Raw genomic sequence first — 18,654 nt, 5'->3', positions numbered from 1 at the left:
TTTGCATTTGCATAATACGGTTAAAATTATTCCAATTAGTCTATGACCTCTTAACGGGACTACCGCGAATTACCAATAACCCTATACAAACATGACTAACAATAACTATTCATGTTAAACACTGAACTCGTACAATCATATACAAATAAATATATTATTTCGTAAATATTGTACTGGTCGTGTATTACAATCGTACAATTCATCACTTCATTATGTTTGGTAACATTATCGCTTGCACTTTTTAATTGTCCCAGTGTTTTAAAAGTCCCCTTTGATTTGTCCCAGTCATACCACGACTATGGTCGATTTCTTATCACTTTCATTAGTTAGAGTGATCAAATGTTCAATAGCCCAACGACATAAGTTGACATAAGTGCTTAGCTACACATTATAGTGTTTCATACAAAATGTAGACCTGGGAGCGAGAGGTCATTAGTCTTGTCTCAAGTAATATCAGCTCAGACAGTTTCTAGTACAGAATTGGCTTAATGCTTTGAATATTTAAAGGTCTAGTTCTGCATTTTTGAACATAGGTCACGTGTAAATTACGTTTATAATATTTATTAAATTACATTTATAAATAAAACATTAAAGTTACTTAGTAGTAGTAAATAGTCTTAAAAACAATTGCGCTACAACTTTTTACGTCTGGGCGTCAGATTTCTGAATCAGTTTCGTTATCGTGTATTATTTCATAGACGTTTTGGGTCTAATGCATGCATACCGTTTTCCTCTCTCTGTAATCCTTCACAGTCTCAACTCAAAAGAACTTTATTCTTATTGGTAACCAAGTACATTTATAATAGTGAACAAAATGATGTTAAATTGATTCTAAGTTTTCATTTACTACCAGTTCGCAATTCAAGGGCGTAGAGCGGGAAAGAATTTAGGTATAAATGCCAGAAAAAAAACATTATACTTTCTTGCTATATTACGTTATGATTTAAATATTTTTTTTAGATTGTGTTTCCTTTATTTATCTTACTACAATTTTATTATATCGTTTTTCATTTCTTCGCTTTCCTAGTTTCCGGTTTATCTTTCACTATATATTCTATAGTTTTTGTTTATACTTAGACATGACTTAAATTTACGTTAAAAAAATAATTATAAATATTGTCACTGCCTCGATTAGCGGGCTTAGTGGGCGACATGTGGATGAAGTGCGAGCAAAGACACGAATAATTATCGTACAGTATTTAATTCAGATAGATACCTTTTAATACTACAATAACAGCTTATATGATAACGAATAGTGAGTTCAAGGCACCGATGTCACTTTTAATGACGTTTAACCACAATTCATGTAGACCCAACTCGGCACAACATCTGATCACCACAATGGTTCACTTATACTCAATCAACACTGACCTGCGTTCACTGAACGCACTTTACAATGTCAAGATGGCGCAAATTAAATAACAAAACAAATTTTATCAAAATAAATTACGAATCTTAAATGGATTTCATGAATGAATGAAGGAATCTCAATTATTAATCAAAAGAACAATAAAAATCAATGGTCAATTGACTCGATCAGAACTTTCCTGAAAATCCGAGCATTCCTTGACATACATATATTCTTGCATTGAATTGCAAAATCGATTCGAATATGAAATTAGTTTGATATACAATCTATTCAGACTCCATTAATTGCCTTGCATAGCAACATCACTGATCATTTCATGAGTCACGGCTAGCCTATATAGCCGATTATGAAATATACCCAATGTAGGAGGCATATATAATGTTTCAAAATTGCTTTTGAGAAATTACTGAGCAACAGAGATCATAACGCTTCATTAAATATTGACATCTCATTAGAACTGCATTCATGCCATATATAGACTAATATTTGTAACCTGTTTTTGTTACAAGAAACATTGTGGTTAAGCGTGCGATACTGAATACTTAGTTTGTGTGATTCTGAATTGGGAATCCCAGTTGCCAAAGTATGTATTTTTCTTTCTATGTGTTTGAATCATATCAATGATCATACCCATTTCCACATATAGTAAAGGTTACCAGGACCCTTCCTAAAAAAATGTCTTTATTAAATAAAAATAGATAGTTCTATCATTTTGTCTTGGACCCCATAAAAAAATCTAACATTTTATGCAAAAAGTTCAATCCAGAAGTAAATTTAAACCTCTCTCTCACTTAAAACTTCACGATATCAGCTTAATAATTGAAATATATTATAATATATTTACGTTTCTCTGCTTTGTTTATTTTGTTGCCCTAAATAATACTACGATTAATGAAAACTTATTTGTTATGCCAATTATTTTAGGAATGTAAAAAAGGAACGTTCTTGTTTATATAGTACTTGTCTATTCACTTCACACGATTATATTTATATATTGTAAAATCTATTTAAGTAATTAAAGTAAATATAATATTTACGGTAAAATAAAAAGTAATGGGAAGGAAAATAAATATCCGCGGAAAACAAGCTTTCCCTTTGCTACGCCAGGTGCGTGTACCACTCAGTTACGCTCTTAACTAGGTGAGCGTAGCACTGTTACCAGCTACGGGCGTAGCTCAAAGTTCTTTATGAAGCTTTGACCCCGAAAGGCAGAGTTATATTTTTACTACCATCATTTTGTACATATCCAACAATTAAATAATAATTTAAATTAATTTTATATCTTGTACTTTAGAAATAAATAAATAAGATAAAACAACATTGTTCCATATAATAATAGTAATATCTGAATATATTTAATAAATTGAATAATAATTAAAAGATATAAATGAAATAATAAAAAAAATATTTTCTTCCTGGTATTAAAATCGAAGTGGCAAAATGAATAAACTTGATTGCACCATAGCTGTACATCGGGCGACCCTGCGCTCCACTCTGATGTTTCGCTGGGCTTCGCCGCAGTCTACATTTTACTAGCGAAAGGAGCACACGCTTCATAAAACATAATCTGTGAAAAAACACGTGTTGATACTCCGTGGACTGTGTGTAGTGAGTGAAGTGAAATTTTGGAGGGAAATTATTAGAAAATATAATATTACATATTGTAAGTACGCAACCCTTATATTTAAAAAGGCTGAATATCTTTGAAAAGATTAAGTGCACTTATTGTATACTTCATAAATCCACATACAAGGCTATGAGAAATAGCAACTTGTAGCATACTTATGCCTGCAATTTTTCTTTTGTATTCGTTTATTTATAAAAAAGGTAATTCGACCTACTGTTTCAGTACGAAGAATTTAAATTCTAACGTTGACACTTCGTATTTTATTTCCTCTTTAGAATTTGAATATTGTTAATTATCATATTATGAAACTGAAAAGAATAAATCCTGTAAACGAAGCTGTACAATAAAATTTAATTTAGTACTTTCTTTTGCCACTTTTCAAATTTTCAATACAGTTATTCTATATGTAGATTAGTCATTATTGCGTATAGAAATTTTCTGTTTAATATATTTAAAAAAGAACCTTTTATACCACGTTATTCGTAACACATTCCTTTTTTCGTAAACTAAATAGAAATGTTTTAAAATACTATTATTTTAATGACAACTTGTATTAAAAACTAAGCTATAATTATAAGTATTACGAGTATAATAAAACAACAGAATTTCGAAGAAAAAGACAAATAGAAAAAGTTTGCAAGGGTTTTTCTGGCAGATATTTCTAAGATTTCTTGGCTCTTGCACAGAACTCCATTTTCAACATGGTCCTTTTCTACACAAATAAAGACTTCGGTATTATTCATAGTCCAGGAGTTAATCAACATGTCACGCGTTGCTCATGCGTTGATTCTAATTACAAAGTAATTTAAAGTTTCGTTTAGTTAAACGTAATTAAGGTATACCTGTAACTTGTAACTGTCACAAAGCTAATTCAATCATGAATAAACCAAATGTATATTTCGTACCTTTCTTACTTAAGAAGTCTTTAAAAATTAAATACTATACATTTTTCTCGGCCAGTCTCACATTGACAGGGTAATGTTACATTAACATATTGAATAGGGAAATAATTTGGATTATTATTCAATAAAACTTTGTTATTATTCGTAGATAATAAGGTAATGTAGCCAATAATTTCACAAACTGTTACAGTAAGATTAAGAGGGATATCTATATATAACATAGGATTAGTGTAGGTTTTGTCTTGTTTTACCTCTTAGTGTAACTACAAGTTTTTAATAAAAAAAAATCAAGAGTTTCAAGAGCAACTGAGGGGGTGTTTGTTTGTTAGGAATTTGATTTAGTACAAATGTACTTCTATTTTAACTGACTCTAATTAACAGTATTATTCTTTGTCGGCACCGACACACAGATAACAATTGTTTGAATTAAGGTTAACTATTAGTATATAAATACTTAACCAAGCGATGTTTATTTATTTGCAGTGTATTGCACGAGTATTAAATAATAATAGTAACATTAAAACAAAAATATCTTCAGGCTAACCCCCATTAAAGAAAATAGTACAAAAAAGAATTGTAGAAAAGTGCAAGAGTGTAAAATTTAATTTATAACGCCAGTTTATTAATAAAGCCGTGTTTTAAGAGATTTACCTTATTGTTTTTTTAATAGTGTGCAACATTATATAGTTGCATAGTGAGAAAGGGAATGTTGCCTGTAATATACAGGTTTTAGTATCGTTTTTAAGAAGAACCGGTGCTGAATTTACTTTAAATATTATAAAGGAAGAATGAAGAGATGATTAGATGGAGATAATGTCTGCCTAGCTACAATTGGCATAAAATAATAAACGTCACATTTCTATCATCTATATTATAAAAAATTATCATTTAAGCTTATCGCTTAGATATTATAATCCCACTGGAGGAATTTCTATCTTACTAATAGTAAATATTTACGCAGATTAAGGTTTTTCCGTAAACGTCTTTTGGTATAAATTACGATTTGATTATTTTAAATACTTGTGGCTTATACAGTGGAACAGAGTTCTTCATTAAGCTGTATTTAATAGTAGATTATTAAATATATTTAAAAATTCGTTTTATGGGTACATCGATACATACTTGGCCGTGGAAAAATATACTAGCTTATAGGATTAATATAAGTATGAGTTATTACATATTTGTCAGCCAGAAAACGCCAAAAGCGACAACTATACAAATCTTTGTTAAGACAATTGTTCGTATTCATTAATCTTTTGTACGTATGTGTGCAATTAAACTCCTCATAAACGGATGGACTAATTTTGTTGGCTTTTTTGTGTGTTCTAGATGTATTTTCAGATGTTATAGTTTTCTAAGATGTATAATGAATACAATGAATATATGACATCTGATAGCTAGTTTCATATAAATAGGCTAAACTTTCATTATCTCACGATTAGGAATCGTAGACACAAAATAGATTAATACTTTTATCCTCATACTAAACGAGCTTGTTACGTCTTCATACTGTGATCGTTTTTGCTCATATCCCTTCCTTAACCATTACCGTTACTACTTCCTTAACGGGCTGCGAGGCTTACAAAAGGCGTTATCGCTAAGCCCAAACCTTTTTACCCTACACATGTTCTACAAACAGAGCATTATTTTGATTGAGGATATAAAATCTACATCTTTATTTTGTAACAAGGCTCTTCTGGATTCACTACATATCTACAAGAAAACATTCATTTAAATCTATTTGACTTAAGGTCCTATATCCCACATCGGGAGGGGGAATACAGTAGAACCCCAGCCTCAACGGTCTTGGACAGTTCCTTTGACTTCATTCAAGTTTCTTTCGACTCTACAATGATTCTTCGTTGCCTTCTGTTTTGGGCGGCCCGTATAAATCTATCTAAACTATAATAGTATAGTGTTATTTTCGTTTCAAGTTTTTGTCATTTCTAGCAGTAATTTAGAAAGAACAGTAAAAGTGATATGCACTCAATTCTCTCTCATTAATTATCTATTCTATCTTTTTATAAGTAATGCCGGTTGTTGATATTAAAAATTTGGTATAGTGTCAAATACTATATACTCTAGAATCTGTAAAACAGATCACACTGTTATATTCTACCCGTATAATCCGAAACTAGCGACGCAATTCTTAGTCTCATAGTACGGGCAATATACAATTTGTGCAATATGCATACATTCGTAACATTACATAACTATGTAGATATTTAATTCCGTTCATAACAAGCATACTATTTCCACTATATAAAAATTATGTAAGAACACTCAGCGGTTTGCGTTCTTATGTTGAAGGTGTAATATATCACTACAAAAAAAGGGCACCTCGGAGTCGAGTGAAGTTGTTAGAGAATGGAACATCAATCATCTACTGACCGGTGATAGACATTACTTGCACATGTATGACTACATAACAATTTTCATATCATAATATTGTAGCTGTTTGAATAGACACTGAACATTTATACGCTGATTTATACACTGAAAATATTTCGAATTGGCCAGTTAGAAACATTACTAATTAAAACTTTTTTTTAATTTCAATTTTAGAACTCTTCGGTAACCTAATGTAGTATATTGCATTCATTTGTCATTTGTTTTTGTGAATTGGCGGCAAATCTAAAACTAACATGAAAATGAACCTAACGCGAGATCGAAATTTGGCGTCAGGAAGCTGTGTATGGATTCCCCATACTTTAACCGACGACCAGATACACCTTCGCATGGTGTCGCCAAATGTTAGATAAGTTTAACGGCGGTGACGATGCTGTATTTGACATTGTCACGTGTGATGAAAACTGGATATATTGCTACGAACCCGAAACCAAAAGACAATCAGCCCAGTGGGTGTTTCCTTTCGAGGATCGGCCAACTAAGGTGAGGAAAGGAAGAAGTCAACGAAAAAAGATGATTGCTTCATTCTTTGGTCGAAAAGGTCACTGCTTTGACAGCAGCTCCCTCGAAGCAGGATGCTTCAGCGCACTCCGCAAAACGGACTGTTGAATATTGGACTATAGCAGATGTCGAGATAATGAGTCATCCGCCATACACTCCTGACCTGGCGCCCTGCGACTTTCATTCATTCCCAAGAACTAAAGATAAAATTCAAGGTATTCGCTTTACAAGCCCTGAAGATGCGGTGAAGGCGTACGAAAATGCCATAGAAGAGACTTCTAAGGAAAAAAGATTACTTTGATACAAATACCTAATAAAAGTATTGAAATTTTTAGTGTTACCTAGGTGTATGCTATTTGACAAGATTTAATATCCATTTCAGATTATTTGATACTTACGTATAGTACCTACTCAAATTGTTATTTCTGTTCAAAATTTAAATTAACATTTGTAATTTTATATACCGCCGAAAAGCTTCTCAAAATGGCGTCGTACAAGTCTATAACGTACCTGTATGCCAAATGCCTGTAAATATGTTCAAAAATCTAAATTTTAATTAGTAATTACTTTCAATACCACTTTATAATCCATACTGTCAAATAGGCTTTTGGGAATTAATTTATTATAAAACTGTTTAAATACAAAATTTATAATGTTTAAAATTGAATTCAATACAGCAGATTTTTTGCTACCCCATAAAAAACAAAAAGATTTCTACATGACGGTATTCTGATGTTTTATATGTGTAAAACTTGTTGAATACTTCTATCTTTCTATGATTTAATAAGAGCGAAATTGCAGAAAGTGTTTCCTCCTCTCTCCTCTTCGTCCTATACATGTCAGTCTTACTACTCGTGGCTGCGAACTGGATGGTTAGTGTATAATTTTGTGTTTAAAATTTGTGTTTGTTTGTGTTGTGTTTAAATGAAATTGTTTGATTCTAAAAATAATCTAGGATATGACAATTGTAGAGAAAATTTAGAAATCCGCCACTCACAGCTGCCGTTATGATTAACAAGTTATTGTTGTTAAAATTGTGAATGTGTTTGTAAAACGTTTTGTATGTAATTAAATAAGGGCTCAACTGAATAAAAATAAGTCTTAGAAAAAAAAAATAAAAAGAGAGATTAGAATTATCGTCATTGAATATTAATAATATCGTGAATATTAATAATATTAATAATAATAGTGTTTTGTTTTGTGTTCTCCTTTGACTTTCTTTGCAGTACATTATATTTTAATGGATATTCTTATCTACAAAAACTAGCCAGTAGTAAATCATGCTTCGTATACTGAAATATATTTTAGTTTTTGATTGAATCTATGGTGAAAGGCTTTTAGGTAGTCTGTTTCAGTCCAAGTAGTAACTTTGAGTGCCACTGTGCATGAGCCACCAGTAAAATCCTGTGTGCAATTTTGAGATGAAAGGGAATACTTTGGTTGGCTACACTTCGGTTTCGTACTAATAACGGAACGAACCAAACTATCGGGATCCTTTCGCGTATCTGCGATTGGTCTAGAGACGCTTTTCATCGATCATCAAGCGAAATGAGCAATAATTTCGTTTCGTTATATTTAACCCAGTGAAACTTGTACCTTTTGGCTAGGACTATAAATAAATAAAAAAATAAGTTTAGTTTACATTTACGTTACATATATATAATGTAATAATATATATGTATATTTTAGTGTGTAAGCACATTGTATAAGACTATATTTACTTAATACTTAATTCATGTATACCATGTTAATCTCTCAAACATGATTTCGCTATTACAAGCAATACCATTAGAACAAGATTACGATGCTACGATATTGTTAATAATTCGCTGACTCAGCTTCCCTACGACAGCTACAATAGGTTATATGTCACGCACTGCTACGGTTCGACAAGGTATTTGATTCTGTTGATGTAACTAAAAGCCTTAGTTAACAACTACTCTAAATCCGCGCTTGTTTGATAAAAATTAAAGTGCGTAACATAATCCAAACTCATACTTTAGCCGGACAATGTCAAGTATCCAACAATATAGTGATTGAAAAGACACGTAGCCACGAGCGGAATTGATTCCGAACACCGGAAACCCATTACCGTGTAAATGACGCGCCGTTATCGCTCATACGCTGACTTTCGTGGGATTTAACTATGCAAAGTGTTATTTTACATCTTAATAGGGGTATAATCTAGTTCCCTTATTTACAATAACTTAATCAGTCTACCACAAGGTCATAACAATTTAATGGAAAGAAATGAAAAGAGTGAAATTGTCTTGATTGTGTTATTATGAATATGAGAGAGCAATATTTTTTAAGCAGAGACCTAAGACTTAAGGTAACCCGCCTTTTGGTCGTTCTAAACTAAAACAATTATCGTTGTAAATAAAATAGATTACGTATCTGTATTCAGATTAACACAATTTGTGTAATGGCAACTAAGGCACGACAGCGATGACAAAATAAAATAAAACAGTGCCGCTACCACCTGTAAGGTCTGGATTTCAGATTTCTGCATCTGTTTCATTTGTTTTACCGAATAAGCAAGTAGGTCAGACTTCTGCGCCTGAAATACACCGTCAATGTTGAGTCTAATACCGGTTTTCGCACGATGTTATACTTCAACATATGAGTGAGTCTAAAGCAGGCGGGGATCGAACTTCGACCTTAGGGATATAAGTAGTACACTTAAACCACTACAAGGAAAACATTGTTCCTAAGTTGTAAAAGGTTATAAGTTAATATTATGCAGACGAATTCGAGTAACATATCTAACATATTGCGATACAAAACGTAATTGTATGCCTCATAATTACTGCCAATTAGTGTTGAGTTTCTGCCAATCCTAGAACACAAAGTGAATTCAAATTTCTATTTGAATCATGTTATGAACTCAGTTAATACACTTGAATAATTATCTGCGAAGGAGACAATAGTATTTAATTACTGATACATTTCAAACATAGATAATTTTAATCACAATAAAAAATAAGTCGAAATTTAAACACGCGAAATCATACTTAGCGATGTCTCTATTTTAAATCTTACCCTTAGACCAGACTGTACAGCACGGAAAAAGTCGAAATAACTTTAATTTTCTGTGACAGTTGCATGTTTTAATTCTTTAAAACAGTATTTGATACCATTTATTCACCATAATAAAATGTATCCAACATTTTTACTTTACCTTACTAACAGCTTTATTTTAATAATTATTTCGCTATATTAGCACAGTAAGGATTACATTTACTATACTATCGGGATTATTTTAAAAGACTGTAATAATAGTTATAGACCTCACCTTAATAAATGCATTTGAGAGATATAGTGATCCCGTACTCAAAACATTTTTAGATCGTAATACAGAAAATTTATAGCGTAGTCATTTCTTTAAACAAAATATTATCATTTAACAAATATCATCTATGTACACGTCGTAGTAATAAAACTTTTTAGCTATTACATTATACCTTTGATAACTTAGTTTATTTAACTGATACTATTTACGTGGAAAATTAATTTAATCAGAGTTAAGAAGTCTTTAAACAATTACGTCTTTATAATTAACAATGATTCACCGCAAATATTGGTACAGTTTATATTTGTTACGAAAAATATTAAAGTGATAGGCTTTAAATTCTAGTTCCCTTGTACCGCTATTGTGTCAACAGGAGGTCTATTGATAAAAATATATCATAGTAATCATATTTCTGTATTTTTCCGCCAAATATTGTAACTTTTCAAAATAATAAGTAACGTACTTAGTATTGTCTTTTGTTAAAATAGCTTATACACATTAAGAAAAACACTTTTTGAACGGATTAAAGGTATGTTTTATTATTAAAACTTATAATTATTTACATAATTCTAAATTTTAATTTTTTTACTGACGTTTCGCGTGCTTTTCAGCGTGCGTGGTCACCGTGACCACCCGTTCCGTAATCCGGTAATCCCGTAATCCCAGTATTCAATCCATTATCAGCAGATGTTTAGTGCGTTTGAATTCCGGTTGAACAAGCCTCGTTTGATGAAGGAGAACGTCGTGAGGAACGCGTCACATATTTCCACGTGTGCAAGGCACGGACGGCTGATTGCTTGTCGATAAATATCAATAAAACTATTTAAATTAGCATATATTTTCATAGATCAAGTGTTCCTTGCTCATAATTTTCGCTACTATAAGTAGAGCGGAGCTTGAGTGATAAATTTTGCAAAAACGGGAAACAATTTACCTACCTTGTTAAGCATCCGTTGTGTGCGCATTGTTAAATTATTAAACTTACGCTAAATCTATGTATGACGGAAATGGTCCAACTAACAAGTTTGCGACACTATTCTTAGGTCAACCTTTTTCGCTCACTAAAACCTTTTTATTGGTAATAAATTGTGTTGTAAATAATGCAATATTTGCAAAGGTTATATTTTAATTAGGTTTCTCAAAATTGCTCTTTATATCATTTGATTACAATGAATATGTTAGGAGATATCATAGTCTTATTTAAAAGCTAGTGAAACTGCTAGTATTTAATGAATACGGACAATCGTTATTAACTATTCGGAATGCCATAGTAAAACACATTTGCTTATAGAAAACCAAAATAGGTAAGTCAGAAACTGCAAACTGAAAATATTTTTCAAATATATTTCAAACTGTTTTACAATGAATATTTATATTTTATATCTATGTAAAAATGTCAGGGCACAACTGAATGAACTCATTGATTCAACAGACCGGGTGTTTATTTCAATTGAAACCCTCACCCACGTTGAATGAAGTAATTTTTATTTATAGATTTAATTGAATGCGATTCATAATATACTAGGAGTATTAAAACTATTTATAATATGATGTTGTAATTATAAAATAATACACAAAATTAAATACTGAATGTCTGTTTTTTTAATATGGTTTTAATTGGCGTCATGATCATTTCATTTAAAGACGAGAGAGAAATGGAAAACAATGAAGTAAGCATAGCAACTTTTTAAACTGCTATGATATAAATTATAATATTACTAAATTAATAAAAAATCATCTGATGAAGTAATTTCTATGTTTTTTGTTAGCATATATAATAAGCATACAATTCTGTTTTCCTCGTTCAATGAATATGTATCGCAATACAGCGAGGAAGTATTTTGCCCGCCTCCCACTGTGAGCGGAACGGACCCATTACGGACTCCGCTACATTCGTTACGATGATTTTCATACATGCCGTCTCCGCTTTGGTTGGTTTTTGGTGGAAGTATAGCGTATAGCGGTATAGAGTATAGTGGAGTCCGTAATGTATCCGTTCCGCTCGCAGTGCATTTTAACCATTATGACGGCCACGGGGACCACTTTTTAATTATTTTTTGTTTTATTTTTCTTTTTAGTACTATTGTGTTATTTAAAGCATATTATGCTTGGTTATGTTGTAGGTAATTAAATATTATATCGCGGTTTTTTCAATCTAAATCTGTTAATATTTCATAGTAAGAGATATTTGAAAAATCATTATAAACTCAATCATTTATCAAATTGGAAGACTAGTTGGATTTTTTATTCCAATATTTTCTGGAATTTGTCTCCAACGATCCTTACTGATACCAAAATACTTGGAGAATATTGAATTAACTTTTATATCTGATTACTATGGGTATCTAAATATAGCTTTCCTATTTATCGTCGCATAATGTATAGTCTACTACATTTACCATTACCCACACACGCGTGCCCACGCAGCCAGCTTTCCTTTCATTTATCCTTGTCTATATAGACCAGCGCCAAGCACGATATTTGACGTCTATTATATATAGTATTTGGCTGCTGTCTACTGATGTGACATGATTGGATTTCAATCTACTAAAAAAAATATCTTGCTTAATTTTTAGAAAATTTGATTTTTAAATATATTGGTTCTCTTGACGTACAAATACTAGTTAAAATGCGTTTTATTCAACGGACAGCGGTTGGAGCCGTCGACGATTGGCGTTTCGTAGAGATGCTCCACATCTCTCTGCATCTTCTACCGCATTTACCATGTACAGTGTTTAGAGGAGTTGTTAGGATTAATACCTGCTGCTGTGTTTCTTCATCAGACGTCGTGGCGTTCTATCTGCACCTGATACACATTATTGATGGTAAGGAGTTAAAAGTGTAAAAAATAAACTTTTTTATGATAGTATTTAGGTGTTGCCAAATTACAAGTATTAGTCTCGATTTTTACATGCAGAATAGTGAATTCAAAACTCACGCTAGGTTCACGTAAATAATGTTTACGTTACCTTTATTCCACATCGTAGGGTCCGAAGTAATTGAAGGGTTGACTCCAGGTGTGTGGTTTATCAAAGAGTTGTATCGATTGACAGACCCTAGTTTATTTTCGTTACAGTAAGGCTTTAGACTTCTAAGGAACCACAAATAAATTTTCTTATTAAAACATGTTATTTTTATTCACATTGAAATAAAGGTTACATATTCTGTATTATATGACAAACAAATTTCTTTGATTTTGATAATCAGGCTATGATGCATATGGAATAGAGACTTGGGCACACAGTTTGTCCTATAATACACGTAGAAACTGACCACACTATTACTATATACACGTATAGACTAAACGTTTCTCTAGTTTTTCTTTTATAGCGGCCTAGAGAACTTTTACTGTCGTATACAGTTAACTTATTTCGGGATATTTGCAAATATAATTCAAATACTAATACCGACATTTCAGATAATAAGCATATTTTACAAAACCTATGGAAGCTTATTAAGAATAATTAACAACTATTTTTCTTCTTTTGGTGCTTCTCCATTAGTGGAGGTTGCAGAAACTCTTCCGCAGTCGTAATACCCATCTTTGCTCTAACGTAACGTAACGTAATGAATTGAAAAAGCTGTCAGCGGTCATGGCACAACGAGGAAAGTTGCGTACCTGGGCACGCAGCTTCCCGTTGTTTGATGTTCTGCATAAGTTTTTTCGATATTGAAACTTGATTAAGAAGTTTCTCCTTAGGGACAGACCTTTTGGATCCAGCCTATAGGAAGCATTCGATGATAACACCACATCTCAAATGCTATTAAGCGCTTATTCTATCATTGTCACGGTACAAGTTATATACGTAAGAATAATAAATCTTAGTTTTTTGCTAAATGAAGCTCTTACTATCTATAATGGTATAAAAACACAGCAGTAACTTTACAATGAAATAGCAAGCCGATGAAAAATTAGCATACTTTGAAACATTCTTCAGAAACGAAATTATTTGATTTTATATACTCTGCAGTTGCCAAAGTATTATCGAACTTTGTAAAGATGTCGGAAAAATCAGTTTTGCACTTTCCTTTACCGTTTTGTAAGAGGAGTTTTTTATGTTATTTATGGCATATATTAGGTTCGGGAAAAAGTCTTTTCGCATAATAGTATTTATGAACTTGTAATAAAATTAAGAGAGCTTGGTGCTAATGCATCCGCCATATAGTCCTGACCTTGCACCTTCAGATTTCCACCTGTTTCGGTCTCTTCAGAATTCATTAGGCAGTGTCAGGTTAACATCACGAGAGGACTGCCAAAACCAATTGTCGCGGTATTTTGATCAGAAGACCCAATATATCTATAGCAATGGGATTATGTCCCTACCTACAAAGTGGCAAACAGTTATCGAAAAAATGGTACCTACATACTTTAGTTAAATGTAAATAAAGTGAAATTAAAAAAATGTTGAGAATTTTCTTAAAAAATGCGAAGAAACTTTTTCCCCAATCTATTATATATTTACTTTATCTCCCTCGATCGCATCCACATTCCTGGCTTAGGTAACTCGGTGGCCCTGGATACAAAAATATTTTCTGCTTGGTACGATCTTACGACTTGACAATGTACTATAGATTTAATATCTATTGTTTAGAAACCATTGTGACAAAAAGGTCAAAAAAAGAGTACCAATTTGACAATGTCAATGCATTTAAATATTCGACTAATCCTGGCATTGCTGGATTGCGAATAAGTTGTCACCTTTATCCGACAGAGGTTTCTCATATCTTCAGATTTGCTTTATCATATAGTAGCTCTTATATATTTCAAAGTATATAAAATATATTAGGTAATAAATATTTGTTTACGTCGACCATCCTTCGTAAATAAAATAAGTTGGATAGTCATCCTTTGAAGCTCATATTAAAATGCCAATATTGCAAAAGTAATCTATTTTAGATATTCATAAACTTTGTAATGATATAAATATTTAATTTATTCTTACATGATTATCAATATTAATATAAATATTTGGTGACTGGCAAAAAAATTATTATGATATTATTTTTGTAATTAGAATTATAAGTATACATTTTGGAACGCCTACAGGAACCAATAATGCTGAATACAACATACAAAGTAAGACATAAATTACGATTATCAGGATTAGACAGAGAGATAGAAGTTTGCTTACGTGGGAGTTTTTGTCCATATGGTACCAGAGTAAATCTCTATCGTGGATCGTATATCAAACCATTCATGTTTGAGTTGTATGATTTTTTTAATTATAAGCTTTTAACTTTAGTTATTGACCAGCTCCGGGGACTGATCTCGCGGGGAAACTAGCAAGCAATTAAGGTACTTAAAAATTTCAAACTCTATAAATTCAAAGTCGAGGATCCTATGATATTTAGTATATTACAAAGTTTCTATAGCTGTATAATTAATAGAAAAATCAGTAGTTGCACCATGTGAAGCCCTGAACTCAATCTACTTAAGACAAAGTCATGAAAATTTAATTTACTTCGGATCAGCATTTCGCCTAAGTTTGAGCAGTAAATCAAGTGTTTATGTCGCAGCGTAACTTTACGATGTCATACCTTGCGTTTAAAGCCTGGATTATCATAAACTTAAAGAGGTTTTATTAGTAATATACAATACTATGATGTGAAGTTTAAATTGTTAGTCTTATAACTTAAGTTATAAATAAAGCCCTCAACTCAATATATTGGGTCATCAAAACATTATTTATACGTACTTAGCTTGGCTGTGCTCCCAAACGTGTGGGTCTTGGACCGTCGACAAGACAATTTCTTTCTTATGTTTTTTTTTCACTGGACGAGTACAAATAGAATCCGTGGCTGGGGGTAAATCGATTGATGTTAGTGTTGCGTACAAAGCTAACGTTGCTCTTTCAATTATAATATTCATTAAAAAAACATATACCCTACACTACAGTACCTGAACACATATAAACAGGAGAAAATGACCTTTTTTAATAAAAACATTGACAACAACTTTCCGTGTGGGTTAAGTATATTATACAATAAGTTTACAGTTATATTTATTAATATCAGCCAGTAGTTGATTTTTTTAAATATTCAGAAATTACACAAATAGCTTAATATATCTTTTAGTTTATACATAATTTACAGACCAATATTTCAAGTATTTTTGATAGTTTCAGATTGATCGATAAAAAATGAATGGTTACAAGTATGACAAGAGGTCTCTTAATGGTCCGTGGTAATAAATTAAAAGAGAAAATTGATTCAAATAAAGGTCCATTTTTATTTTATAACTAATATACAGGTTTAGACCGATGATAATTAAGAAGTGAAATGGCTACGAAGTGGTCTCATATATTTCAATATATTAGGTGAAACGTTTTAGACACACTCAGAAATTATCGATTCCGTGTCCCAGTTATTCCTTTCCATACCCATATTGATATTATTAGGTAGCCATTAAGGGTATATTTAAATGAATAAAGTATAATAATATTATCCCACTATAGAAATTTGCGATAGCTTGTTTTTAATTAGTAAATCCATAAATGTTGCTTCAAGCTGAATCATGAAACAATCAGAAATATTCACCAAAACGAAACTAAAGTCTTAGATCTTAAAGTATATAAGTTCTGGACGAGACCGCTTTGTTCAGCAAGACAGTCCTGTCGACAGTTTCATACCGAGTGTCAACCGTATACAATCTTTATTCTTTTATATAAACAATCTGATTAATACTATATTACCTCTGCTTAGTGTGAATATTAAAGTTAACAAAACTAATTTCAGTTTCTCTCTGACTACCGTACGTAAAGCATTCGAAACGAAGTTATGTAAATAATAAATTTGTGTGGTTTAAGGATTTTAATTTATAAATACTTATTTAATTTACTCACTGTATGAGACTAATTAGAATTTCTTTTATCTGCGCTTGAATGTAAGTTATAATAAAAAGAGAAGGTATATGAACTTGTTTATAAAATCATCCTTTGACAGTTGAGTCTTCTGAGGCACGTCTTTAATTGTGCTTTAGTTTTGAAAACAAAAACGGTTTTTGATAAATTCAAATGTCTATAGGATAAATTATGTCGAATTAGGTACACTTAATAAAAACAAAACAGCATTCCTAAATTACGGTAACCAAAATCGCTGAAGTATTTAGATCTTTTGAAATTTAATGAAACCTTTATCTTAAATAGTTATAAATGTTGAGTTGAGTGGGTTGGGGTGATATTTAAAACTAATAGCGTGGGAGATTCGTTTTGATTTTCTAAAATTCTCTGCAATATCTTGTAGGCAAGTAATAACTTATTTACGAGAGATGTCTTAATAATATTATTCATTTAATTTATCTAGGCTTGAGGCTTTCTTACTACTCATCTTTCGTTTGGTTTGGTTGGTTCTCTTGAAAACAAATCGATACAGTTTCCGGTACGTAATTTATCGTGAAATATATTCGAATTTGTCTTTTTAGTTCATTTGCTACCTTTTTGCGCGTCGTGCTTTAGCAAAATATACTTGACGTTGTCCTTTCTAATTTAAATACATTTCAATTATAATATCATACACAAAGTAGTGCATATGTGCAGCGTTGTCCTAGTGGTACATCTCTTAACCGTAAGAACCGCTCCAATCACGGATGTGCACCAATGCAGTGGAAGCAGCCAAACTTTCTATGTGCTCAATTAACACTTGTTTGTACGATAAAACACAATGAGGAAACCGGAATGCCTTAGATCTAAAAATCAACAGCGCGTGTCAGGCACAGACGGCCTACATGCCCCTTAAGGGAAAGAAATTTGCACAAAACAGATACAGAAATTTAAGAGCCAGAGAAATATTATGTTTCTTGCATGCCGTATGCTGCAATAGCATATGCATGTTCAAGAGTCTTTATATATAACACCAGCTAGATATATGTTATTTCATTTTCCCAATATACCTGTTGGTGTTTTAATGGCTATGGTATGGTATATAAATAAGAAAACGTGTTCATTGCAGATGAGGTTATTGATTATATGAAAATGTTGATTTTTACCCTATTACAATTTCCTGTAAAAAAAGGACGACAGAAAAGCAAAGCTTACACGAAAAATTTATAAGCGTGTATTATTTAATGTTTACGTAAGATATTATACTTTTTCGTTTCGTTTGAGACCAATTCAGTGGAAAAATGACAGACTCCCTTTTCGTTTATTTGAATGACGGAACAAAACTTCATAAGGCCCTTTCAAAAGGCAATTCTTTCAGAGTTAAAACTTCCAAACTAGAATTGCAAATGACAGAAATTCACTGAATCTTGGCAGCCATTTTAATCTTGATTAGGGCTGATTCATCTTTCTTTCTGATCAGTTGGCATTGAGCTGAATAGTAATTCATGTTAAAGGTAATATTTTTTTTTATAGAACAGGAGGCAAACGGGCAAGACTCTCAGCTGTTGTTAAGTGATACCGCCGCCCATGGACACTCTCAATGCCAGAGAGCTCGCGAGTGCGTTGCCGGCCTTTTAAGATTTGGTTTTTAACTTCCACTGGCTTCGAATGAGGACGTTGAATCTGAATGTGCAATGTTAACAGTCATTATATCTTCCACTTATATAAAGTTTTGC

General features: G+C 31.9%; 1 protein-coding gene across 1 annotated transcript in view; it reads left to right on the top strand.

The window, feature by feature from the left end:
* Positions 1-2,908: 2,908 nt before the first annotated feature.
* The window catches only part of LOC123720480 (octopamine receptor beta-1R-like), a 51,746-nt gene continuing 36,000 nt past the window's right edge, over positions 2,909-18,654 (top strand). The window contains exon 1 of the mRNA XM_045677100.1: positions 2,909-3,032. The gene's annotated coding sequence lies outside the window, so the exon portion shown is untranslated. The remainder of the gene's footprint in view (positions 3,033-18,654) is intronic.

Source organism: Pieris brassicae, chromosome 2 (genome assembly GCF_905147105.1).
Source record: "Pieris brassicae chromosome 2, ilPieBrab1.1, whole genome shotgun sequence".
In the NCBI taxonomy this organism is placed as follows: domain Eukaryota; kingdom Metazoa; phylum Arthropoda; class Insecta; order Lepidoptera; family Pieridae; genus Pieris; species Pieris brassicae.
The sequence above is the reverse complement of the archived record's forward strand: the minus strand, read 5'-3'. Positions and strand labels throughout refer to the sequence as shown.